A 10990-nucleotide genomic window follows, 5' to 3' on the forward strand; every position below is an offset into this window, starting at 1 on the left:
ACACAATTATTACTTTGTTTTCGAAACAAGTAATTTTATAGGGTGGTCCATTTATCTTAGAGTGCTAAGTATTCCTTAATAAATATTTTATATTGGAAAGAGTGAACCTTCAAATTTGACATTGAACATCACTTCATTCAAATTACCTACACGGCTGGTAGTAGTAGATAATTCTGCCAAGACGCTTTTTTTAGTATATTGCCATGAATTTCGACACATGTCTTACTAATGAAAACTTTAATTTAATTTTCACTTCTTGTATTGTCACTGAATTAAAAGTAAACAAAAAATAGTCTAAAGGTGTCAAATCGCAGCTTCGAGACGATAATTCATACTAGGACAAAAACCATGTAACACAAAGTTCCAAACTTTGGACAAAGTTTTTCAAAACTTCATTAAAATTTTCAACTTTTTGACCAGAATTTTAATTTAATTTCAGTGCAAAGTGCAAGTTTTAAGTAAATACAAAATACTGTTAATTTTTTCCGCTGATGTGTCTCGAAGTTTTTGACGTGATATCGTCTTATAATTCTATTTAGCCGGCTGTACGCACGAAAAAATGCGTCGTAATCTTGCTCAATCATCATTATCTTGCTCAATTGTCGTTATCTTGCTCATGCGTCGTTACCTTGCTTGAACTGCAAGCGAGAGCGCGGAACGAACGACAAAGAGCACAATCGGCCCCCGCGTTCGGCAACGTTCGACATCTGGCTCTCTCCTACTTGAGTGAGCATATATATGTATATGCGCATATATATGTATATGCGCATATGTATATAAATTCACATATTTGTTTTTGCATATGCCTTCTTCCTGTGTGCATGGTAATGAACCATTTCTCTGTTGAGAATAGGGCGAGTGTAATGTGTCTTGAAAAAGCAAATCGATGATGTTGCCTCTTAGTGCTGTTGACTTATTAACGTCTGATGCACAATCGAAATTGAAGATATCTTTCATGAATTCTATAATTGTTTCGTCATTTTTCACGTTTGTGTAAATGTAACTTGATCTATTCCATTGCGATTCCATTTACCTCCTTCTCTTTTACATTGAAACGGAGCACCGAGCACCGTCAATAAAAAAATGCGGAAAAACGACGGTACTTTGCAGTCACTTGAAACTTTTACTTTATTACACTAAAATTCAATGGGCTATAAAACTGCATACTCGGAACAATTCTATTTTTGGTTTATTATTTTCTTCTGCGCGTTATAATTCAGGCTGTGCCCCAAGTCATTTTATGAAGTTGTTAAGCAGTAATATAGGGGGTATCTCGCCTCCTTATTTAGCCTCTCCGGGATATCCACTAACCTCAATTTTCTCATATCGCAGTTCACGTCCATTTGTTGCAGTTCTTTGGAAGTCCATAGGGAACAAGCAAAACAAAAATCTCAGGCTTTGATGAATTTGACTATTAAAAGAATTTACAAAAATTTGTAATAGTTATTCCTAATTTTTTCCAAGTAGGCGTACGATAAGGCCGATAAATTATCCATGACATGAAAATTGAGAGCGCAGAGTGAGAGCTCGATGCAAGAGAGACACCCATTTTATGCAGGAGAAATTCTAGCTAGCAAAAGTTACCCATTACAAAAAAGTATTTTATTGAACTTTTCGTGAACTAACAAATTTATTTTTTAACAAATCTGATCTTTTGTACACTGCTGCTCTTGCGCCGACCTAAAACTTGAGGTTTACAGTTAGCAACGATAAAATGGAAAATTTCACAATAAAAAATGGGCGTATGTATATAAAACGCCTCTTCTTTTCGGCAAGCGTTAGCAAGTGGCGAATAGATGGAGCAACTGGTATAAATAAACTTATCTTGGTAGTGCTGGAATAGAGCTGTCTAAAATTACATGCGCTTGTTGCATCAGGTATAACCATATTCGCTAGCAGCGAATCTTGCTCGATAACTTTGTTGTTGCTTTCGCATGCAAATTTTTCGTGAAGTTAGTCTAGCAGAGCAATGGCGTATAGAGGAGGCCTAAAGTATATTTGTGGGAATATTTTTTGTAGATGGCATAAATAATCTCAGCCGATATCTCTTCTCCTACCGGTTTTTGTAAGCGTTGTTAACTTTTTGCTTTTTCTGCTGTTCGGGAAAAAATTTTTGCTTATGCTTTTGATTTGGATTGGTGCTTGGTGATGGCTACTTTTGGCTCCAGTTTCGTCTATTGTGTTAAAATGAATCAGCAATTTTCTCAAGGCATTTGTTTTAAGAAGTAAATACATATAAATATATTCCGAATATGATCCGGATCGGTTCATGAAAACGATTATTCGGAACAACTCAATCACAGCTTCCACGAGGTAGTACAGTTTTTCCAGAAGAAATGTATTTTAAGTAGAAAATGTTCAGGCATATTTCGAGGATGGAACAAATCGAAACATACCGTCAGCGTCAAAAGAAAGTGTACACCACATATTGATAAGTTTTTACTAGTTATTTATTTATTTTGTAATTTAAGTTATGTTTTAATAAAAATATAATTCATACTACAACAAGAACCATATAAAGCAAAGTTTCGAACTCTTTTTAAAATTTGTGAAAATTGGGTGAGTTTTTATCAAAATTTCAAACTATTTACTTAGAATTTTTATAAAAATTTCGGGCATGCAGTTTTTTAGTCATTGGATTTTGCAAAGTGCAAGATTGAAGTAGTTTAGAAATCGCGTTGATTTTTGACAACTTTTTCTGCTGACGGTGTTAGGTATTGCCTTCCATATAAAAAAATGCGTAAGACGGCGACCGAAATTCTCGGCGAGTTTTTACAAGTTTTATGGGAATTTATATTTGAAGAAAAAAAGCAAAAAAGATTCTCATTTATATATTTTAAAACGGAAATTTTTGCCATCCTGAAAGTAGCCGAATGGATAATCGGGAGGAGATGGAGCGGAAAACAGATTGGAGTTTGCAGTGGCAGTCAAGCTGCACTGAAGGCACTGGAGAACGCGAAGCAAACCTCAGAATTTGTTCAAGAATGTAGAGAAGAAGCTTAATGCTGTCGCAAGACGGAACAGGCTTGTACTTATACCTATGGGTTCCAGGACACTCCGGTGTTTAAGGAAACGAAATTGACGATGAATTGGCCAACCGTGGATCAGCGGTTCTCCCACAAGGGCCAGAGCCAATAATTGTAATCAGTTCCGCAGGAATCATGAATTGGAGCAGCGACTATGTAGGCAATTCACAGAACTGCAAAGTGCTTTGTGACAAGTCCGAAAAGAAAACTGTCAAACTTTCTACTAAAACTGAGTAGGAAAGACGTTCGGTTGTTGGTCGGTATTATTACAGGACACAACCCGTGGCGTCAGCATGTGACCACCATAGGAATCATTGAGGACCCAATGCTTGGTGGAGGGTCACTTTCTCTGTGAGTTTCCTGCTTTTGCTAGAGCTTTTGCATGAGTTTTGGATTCCGATGTCGTGAGAATGCGTAATATTCGTTCTCTAAAACTGGAGGATATTTACAGATTTACCAAAGAATCTGGAACGTTTTCACAGGACTAACTACTTATACTTTTCTCCTTCCCTCCTTGACTATCTACCCTCTTTCCAGAACTCTAAATACAATGGGCTTTTTAGCCTGAGTGTTTTAGGGGCCACCAAATCTTGGTGCTTCTTGGCTCGACCAATTCAAATTTCAATTTCATATATTTTAATATAGATTCATATAAGATATTAAATTTCATTCCATTTATTTCAGCTTCAAATTTTTCTTTGCTCCAGTTTACATTAACCTAATGAAAATTTCCATGTTTGCTTACTATCGCTGGCCATATGCGACTCCATTTTTAGTTCTCCCACGCGAGACTTCTAGATTTCCATCATTCTTGTGTAAAATTCTTGTGTGGCTAACAGGAAAATTGCAATAAACGCGGCATGGTTGCACTGTTTCACTCAAAGCTCACTACTTCGGTGCTAGTGGATTTCCTGGCAGGGCGATAAGTGCAACAGTAATTTGTAGTATTTCGCCATTCGTGTCCGCTATAAATTGTGTTGTATTTTATTTATTTTATTATGATAATACAGTACAACTGATAAGCTGAATACTTCTGACGTACTTCCTGACCTCTTTTTGACCTTTATAATTAGAAATATTTGAGTGATGAAATATTCACGGGTGGCTCTACATACGATGTACGTATGCACACACTTATATTTGTATATACATTTTGATAATATTTTATTATATGGATGTTCATTGTATATGCAATTTTTAGAATGAAGATGGGATATTCGAACCCGCTTGATATTTACGTGGACTTTGCAATGCAATAATGGAAACGAAACTTGCCTAGAAATTATCTAAAAGCATTGTACTTGAATTCGATAGAAATGTGTATAAAAATCGCAAGATCTATTAAACTAAAAAAAAAAAAAACGCAAGAATGTGATGCTAATGACGGGGTTCTTAGTTAGGGAATCCAACCCAGGCAAATAATAAAGCAAAAGCAAACATCAGTTAGGGAGGTACATACAGTTTGTCTAATAGAAGCGTGACTGGCAGAATTCAAACTTACAAAGAAGTCCGTTATAAAAAAAAATTGAAATGCTGCTCCATAGACTTAAGAAACATTTATGCGTCCAGAATCATCTGCTAGGATCATTAACAAAGAAGAAACTAAATAAATATGGAATGTGGAGCGCGAACGCAGTACATAACTTACAAATGGGCAGCTATAGCTTTAAAATAGTCAATGAATTTAGGTACCTTGATATCATACATCTATTGCCTTATAAGACCGGATACAAGTTGCAAATAAGTCTTACTTCGCGCATACAAAGTTGATGAAGTCGATACTGCTTTCTAGAAACTAGAAAATACGAATTTAAGAAACTGTCAGAAGACCCACACTCACATACGGGTGCGAAGTCTGGGTGCTGAAATCCAATTAAACCGATCAGTTAACTTGTTTTGAAAGAAAGATTCTAAGAAAAATATATGGACCTGTACGGCTTGAGGGGTTACATACAGTTCGAATTAAAAAAAAATCATTTTTTTTATTTTTTTTTTATTTTTATTTTATTAATGTACATATATTTAAGAATACACACAGACAATTTTATATCGTTCCGGTGAATATTTTCGAAGTTACACGCAAATTTGAAAAGGCGTTTCAGAGTGCTTGAAGGTGATTTTCAAACTTTTCTCAAAATGGTGTTTTCAAAGTCGGTGACCAACATTACTAGAAAACGGCAAAACCGATTAGTCTCATAATAAATATTTTTTTTTATTAAATATATAAACAATTTAAGCACGAAAGTTTGGTCAAAAAATGATTTTGTTTTTTGCAAAACTGCCATTTTTGCTTCGATTAAAAAAATAAATAATTGGCGCGTACACTTCTGTTAGGTGCTTGGCCGAGCTCCTCCTCCTATTTGTGGTGTGCATATTGATGTTTTTCCACAACTGGAGGGACCTGCAGTTTCAAGCCGACTCCGAACGGCAGGTATTTTTTTTATGAGGAGCTTTTTCATGGCAGAAATACACTCGGAGGTTTGCCATTGCCTGCCGAGGGGCGACCGCTATTAGAAAAATGTTTTTATTAATTTTGCTTTCACCGAGATTCGAACCAACGATCTCTCTGTGAATTCCGAATGGTAATCACGCACCAACCCATTCGGCTACGGCGGACGATTAGTTATTAGATTTAATATTACTTTAACGAAACCTGTTTGATTTTTTAATTTCAGAGGATCCAGTTCAGATATATAGTGGTCACCGCAAAACGTCTTTTTTGAGAAGAGCTGCCAGAGATCAGTTGTAGCTCCTTTCCAAATAAATATTTTTACTAATACTAAGTCTTAAAATACAGTTAAAAGATAACATAATATGTGTACAAATTTTCATATCATTAAATTTAAAAGTTTTCTCAGAAAAAAATCCGGAAAATTCGCTTTTTCATCGATAGAACTCTAAAATAGATCTTCGAAATAAATTCACAAGACGATAGAAGAAGAGACCGGCCGAGAAAACTATGAAGAGATGACATTGAAGGCGACCTTGGAACTATTAAACGAAAAATTGATGACCGAGTGACGTGGAGGTGAATTGTAACGGAAGCAATGGTTCACCCCGAACTGGGACACTATGATGATGATAATAAATAGACGTATTTGTTGGTTTTATGAGAAATTTAAAAAGCGTCCGTGGTTTTTAAAAAAGGAGTTCCGTACATGAAAAAGCATTTGAAGCAGTGTTCCTATGTATAAATACATACAAACCCTAAAGGTCTAAAAGTGTCACGTGAATCTACATCTGTATATGAGTATTTCGATAGTATTCGCTGTAAACTTTAGCTTGGCGCATTAACTAGTGATTTTATGTCTTAGCTTCTCTCGAGTGAGAAAACGAAAGCTATTTCACATAAACGAACTACAATTTCATGGCAGTAAGAATGCTAACCAAATATCCTATGATCTGAAAGTACCGAGAATGTTTAAATACAATAAAACAGAGTTCAATTCAGAGGCAAATTTATATGATCCGTCTGAAGCAACACACATGTGCCCACGTTTAACCCAGTCCTCCATGCACCCCTGGTAGGCTGACGAAGGGATGACCTTCAGCTCCTTCGTCGCATTATCTTTGATCTCCTCTACCGACTGAAATCTCTTTCCACGAAGTGGTAACTTCAACTTGGGAAACAAAAAGAAGTCGCACGGGGCCATATCAGTGAATACGGTGCTTGCACGATGGTATTTACTAGGTATTTGGCCAAATAATCCAGCACGACGTACAGACAGACACTAATAATCCGCTGGCGCTAAAAAATGATAAACAGTCCTACCAAAATAAGAAAAAAATATGGACCGGTTTCCACGTGCGCGGTTGGTTTAAATTAAACATTCCCGGTACTTTCTGAGCATAGGGTATAAGAGGAAAAAGCTAGACCCTACACCAAAGATCTTTCCTAAATCTTATAAAATAAAGTCCCAAATATGTACCTATGTATGTATGCTAATAACTATGCATAGAATGCTCCTATTTGCAAAGGGTTTATTTTTATGTGTAACTAGTCTCTCTTAGAAGGTTTTTTTTTGAAACAAATTGCATAAACGTACAAAATAGACGTGTTTATAAGCCAAATGTATTAAAAAATCATCAAATTAATTTTCAAACAGCAACAAATCAAAAATAACTCAACCGATTAGAGTACTTTTTTTTTGTTTTAAACCTTGAAATTTTTATTTTTTTTTCGGTGGCTGAGGTAGGGTTCAAAAAGACCGTCGTCTACTGCGTCGAGAGGTTCGGACACTAAAACAATCCCTCTTCCTATGGGGAGACTCCCTTGTCGAGACAAATTTCTGCATTAATTCGGGTGGGCCTAGAACGAAGTTCTTGAAATGGACCAGTTTTATTCACCCCCCATCTGGGTCCAACATGCTTATGCGATAGGCTCGTTTTCTTATTTCTCTGTCTTGTGAGGTTTCACTTTGTTGTACTGCTATCTTTTTTCTTCGTAATACGCCTTCAGCGTATCTTTCTATCTCCAGATTCTAGTTATCCTCGCGTTCAAGCATCTTGCCGATCACATTGGTCGGCGCGATGTCGCCAATCTGCTCCCTCAGAGCATCTCTTTCTACGAGCCACATGTCGCAATTAATGAACGTGTGTTCGGCGTCATCGTTCGGTGTTTCGCAGTATATGCCCCTGGGGTCACTTACCTTACCCATGCGGTTCCGGAAGTATCCGTGGGCCGAGAGGAACTTAGTCATGAAACAGCCAACTTCCCCGAAGAGTTCCTTTGAACTCATTTACCTATTGTAGGAATCAGCTTGGCCGGTCATCTGCCACTCGGCTTTACCACCACTGCAAATTCTTACTATCACTCTGCATAAATAAATAATAGTAAAATTTTGAAAACAAAGGGATATGTTCGCTGTGTGCCAAACTCCTCCAATGTATGCTCTCTGGTTTTTAGATCCAATGTTATTGTTGCTCACTTCTGTTTCGTATACTCGTACTTGTACTTAGATTCATACAACCCGCGACAAATAGTACCGACTCAATGTTTTGACCAGTTTTGACTATTTTCCGTTTTTCTTAGTATACTTCATTTTCTCACAAAAATCATATAAATCCAAATTTTAAATTTTATATAAAAAATAGAAAAATTCTACAATCCTTTCATATCAAATTGGCAAATTATAGATAGGTTTTCAATCTCGCTCATCTCGGTATTTATCATATTAAAACTGTGGTTTACACTAACATCGGAAATGCATGCCCATCTCTAGCTTAAATGATAACGATTGAAATGGGAATTAATATGTATGATGTATTTTATATACAAGTATGTATTTACATATATATTTATAAGGTGTAAATCAGATAAGGTCATGGTAGCCAAGCGCACAAAACTTAATTAGATTAGTTGCCACAACATTTTATTTAATAACACTTATGGCAAAATTTTTCATGTATTCGAAGTGTGAGAAAGAGATAAGCACCAGTGAGCCGTATCATATAAGTAAAACTCCATATAGAATTCAAAAATCGGATCTTTCTTGGGTACCCTGCAGCTACGCCTTCAGTAGGAAGCCAAGGTGTCCTTTCATACCGGAGCAAACTAGGAGAGTAAAGGGACATAATATTTTTGAAATACACCAGAACTTACTGTAGTTTTGGTGTTGGTTTCATCCAAGTTTCATTTGTACTTGCCTCTGCTAAGAGGTAGCATTTGGAAATTATGAACGGAGTGGCATTTCGATGAATAAATATTAGATACAGTACCCAGCAGTGTTAGACCACTTATGATTTCTTGCTTTCAATTGAAGTGAGTCTATATGGTAGATGAGCCTATAGTCACGTAGAACTTTCTTCTTAACAATTAAATGAAGGAACGGAAGCTCAAGGGCAACCTCAAGCATAGCCGTGAATAATGCTCTCATTGCTCTAGTGGCATATACACACTCAAGATTTTTAATTGTACTTGGACCCTTATTTGTTTCAATTTACTTCCACTAAGATCTCCCTTTAAATCTCCTTGAACTGGATTATTCATCCCCACTTTTCTGCTTTGGACAGAAGTTGTGCACGCGAATATTTAGAGATGCAGTTGGAAGACTTTTACGAACCTAAATCTAGGGTTCAAAGCAAAATTCATTCGGGGGAGCGTTCGCTAAATCTTGTCATATAGTTTTCTGATGATTGATTCGGCCTATGCTAAGAAAATGTTCTTCCTCTTAGTGGAGCCCACATCTCTACACAGCCTATCAGAATATACTCTACCAACTAAGCTTGGATAAGATGAAAAAAACCCTTACGAGCTGGCTGTTAAGCATGCCCGAAGGTAATATGAGTCCGCAGACGCAGAGACACACCTGAAAACTGCGCCGTAGACAAGCGGACAAGAAAAGGAAATCACTTACACTCAATCATTTCTGCCCATAACGTGAGTACTCATCTATCCTTGTGCAAATTCTGCTTGGATCGGGTTTCATGGAATTAGCCACTAGTAGATGAGCCAGAATGTTGTGACAAAGCAAACATTTATTACAGATTTCTTCTACCTATAAACAGGTGATCCAAGTAGTGCTATTTTATGGTATATTATTTTGACAGTGACAGCTTTTTCCTGTGGGAATTTTGAAAGAAAGTCAGTGTACCATTTCACCGTAAAACGAAATTAATAATTTTACACTTGAACAACTCTGAAAATATTGGAAACTTATTTCTAAAGTCCATTTGGTGTAGCTAAAACATTACGTTTATTGTAATTTTATTTTCTTTTATTTTTAATTTTCTTCTAAGTCTCTAATGACGACTGTCTTCTCTAATTAAACATTATGCAAAAGTATTTGGGTGTAAGTAATCTCTTTCTATATATAACGGCTTGCTGTGTTTTTTATTTCCTCTTTAGGTAATTCCTTTCTTTTGGTAATTCTCTTAAGAGTTTTGCTATTATTGAGTCGTTGCCCACCATGTCACAAATACCGCAATCGATCTTTGCGCGCAAAGTTCTGAAATCGTGTAATCAGTCGTCTCGGCGATTTCAATTGGCCAACTTGGAAATGTGATTTGATGCCGTTCGACTTTTTTTGTGAAGTGCCGCTAAAGTCCGATTTTACGCCAAATATTTCATTAACGATTCATGTTCTGAAGGAGATTATTGAACAAGCAATTTGAGAGAGAGGTTCAGAAGCCATCACCAAGATACTGGGTTGAAAGGATGCGCTACTTTGAAGCCAGCCCCGGTAGCCACATGCATAGAAAAGTGTTCCATAAACAATGAGAATCCTGAAAAAATTGACTTTTGGTGTGTGGTTGCTACCGCATCGAATACTTTCAGAGACGGAGCGATTATATCCATTCGGTCGACATGACCCAGCCATCGAAGTCGCTGAATCTTTAATCGCCGCACTGTGTCTATGTCGTCGTAGAGCTTGTTTTAAAGCTCATTGTTTCAATGCAAAGATTCAAAAATCTTCCTCAGAATCTTTCTCTCAAATACTACAAGGGACGCGTCATCCGATATTGTCATCACAAAGGCTTCTGCGCCATACATTAGGATAGGCATGATGATATCCTTGTAGTGTGTTAGTTTTGTTCGTCAAGAAAGGACTTTACTACTCATTTGCCTACTTAGTCCAAAATAGCACTTTTTGGTAAGAGAGATTTTCCGTTGGGTTTCAAGACTGACATTGTTATCGGTGTTAATGCTGGTTCCTAAATAAACGAAGTCGCTTACAATATTAAAATCAGGTGAGTACGCTTACTTTTTGTTTGATGATAGGAGGTACTTCGTTTTGTCCTCGGTCACTGCCAGACCCTTTCGCTTTGCTTTATTATCCAGTTTGGAAAAGGGAGAACTAATGCGCGGTTGTTAAGGCTTATGGTGTGAATATCATCGGCATATGCCAGAAATTGTACGCTCTCATAAATAAATAGCTAATAGCTATTCCCAAGAAATACGAATGCATCAGAATTTTATATTGATATAAAGAAGTATTTTCTTATACTTTTTTCACAATTTTTTT

This window comes from Anastrepha ludens, chromosome 2 (assembly GCF_028408465.1).
Source record: "Anastrepha ludens isolate Willacy chromosome 2, idAnaLude1.1, whole genome shotgun sequence".
Lineage (NCBI taxonomy): Eukaryota > Metazoa > Arthropoda > Insecta > Diptera > Tephritidae > Anastrepha > Anastrepha ludens.